Genomic DNA, 2053 nt, shown 5'->3' on the forward strand with positions numbered 1-2053 from the left:
ATCCCAGGAGGTTGGCTCCAGGGTATGTCTTGCCCAGTCCCACCCTGCAGGCCACGTTCTAATTAATTTCCTTTCAATGGGCACGGATCTGTGCACCAGGACTGCAGTTGTATTATATTATCACACAAGGAATAACAGAACCTTTTAAGAATTTGGTTCTAAGAACATGTACTTTAATAAAGACAAAGGACATTTTCATTTCTGACAGTCTAAAGAGTGTTAAGAGCACTGAGTTAACATGGCTCAGTAGGTAAGCATCAACCCATGAAACAGGAGGTCATGGTTCAATTCCCTGTCTGGGAATATGCCTGGATTGTGCCCTGATCCCTATGGGGGGCATGCAGGAGGCAGGGAGCCAATCAATTATTCTCTCTCATCATTGATGTTCCTATTTCCCTCTAGCTCTCTTATCCTCTTTCTGAAATCAATAAAAATTATATTTGAAAACAGTATTAAAAGTACAAACTTTGGAGGTAGGCAGAAATAAGTTCATATTCCAGCACAGCCATGTTCTTATCCTGTGAGATTACAGGCAAGATGCTTCACAGAATATGTTGGTGAGGTTGTGGAGAAATAGGATGCCTAGTACACTTCTGGTGGTAATGCAGACTGATGCTGCCATTATGGAGTTTCCTCAATAAATTAAATATGGAGCTGTGATTTGACCCAAGTGCCCATAAGCAGATGAGTGGATAAAAAAGCTGTGGTACATTTTCGCAGTAGAATACTATGCAACTGAAAAAAAAGAGAAACTCTTACCATTTGCAACAGCTTGGATGGACCTGGAGAGTATTATGCTAAGTGAAATAAGCCAGTCAAAGAAAGATAAGTTCACATGATCTCACTCATATGTGGAATCTAATGAACTAAATAAACCAATGAACAAAATAGATCCAGAAACAATGTCATTTTGATTTTTTTAAAAAAGAAAACTAAAAGGGGAAGTTAGTGGAATAATCTGATGTTGAAAAATTTTGCTATATTACAAGGTATCAGTATGTTTTCATTGTGCTTATTATAAGTGATCAAATTATGGTAGCTACTACTTTGAACACACAACCTTCACATGCTCTGTATTACTTTAAGAAGCAAAAAATGGGACAACTGGGAAAGATAAGTACTCTACATCAATAATCACTATTCAGAAATATTTGCTTTGGGAGATGGCAAACAACTGCAGCAGGCTCTTTTTCAATAGCCATATTTCCTAATGTTAACTGCCATAGCCAGAGTAGGATAAATACTTGGAAGAGGCTGATGTTCATACAGTAATGTAACCTCTTGTATTTAAGAGTGAAGAGAGCTCTAGAAACATTATTTGGAACACCTGGTGCTCATTCATTATATTTCACTTGATAATTTTAAAAATATATATACTTATTCCTTTCATAGAGGTAGGGAGAGGGAAAGAGAGATAGAAACATCAGTGATGAGAGAGAATCATTGATCAGCTGGCTCCTGCACTCCCCTACTTGGGATTGAGCCCTGCCCCCCACCCCCCCAAACCTGGGCATGTGACCTTGAACAAAATGTTACCTGGGACACTTCAGTCCCCAGGATGACACTCTATCCACTGAGCCAAACCAGCTAGGACTCCCTTGATAATTGTAATAATGGGTACAAGTAATTTCTGTTGTACATCTATTTTTCCTCTTTGGAAAAAGTATATGCCATATGACAAAAGGGGACAACAGTGAATTTCTAAAGGGGTTTGAATATACTGGACATCACCTTTAGGCTAATTGTCATTTTACTATGACAATGTCACTTCGTTCTTAAACTTAAATGGAGATATTCTCCCCATGCTTCATATTGCAGGAAACAATAATATTAATGTTAATAATGATGTTAATAATAATACTAATTTCAAGCAATGATTTCTAGAATAGATTGAGTTCCCATTGAATCATGGTCACTGATTTTCTATTTCTTAGCTTCATATTTTAACTTCTACCAACCATCTTAAGGGATCTTAGCTGTATTAATATATTTTATTATATTTAATTGATTGGCAATCTCAACATGCCTCACTTAACACTTACTCAGAAAGAAT

Source organism: Myotis myotis, unplaced genomic scaffold (assembly GCF_014108235.1).
Source record: "Myotis myotis isolate mMyoMyo1 unplaced genomic scaffold, mMyoMyo1.p scaffold_m19_p_4, whole genome shotgun sequence".
Lineage (NCBI taxonomy): Eukaryota > Metazoa > Chordata > Mammalia > Chiroptera > Vespertilionidae > Myotis > Myotis myotis.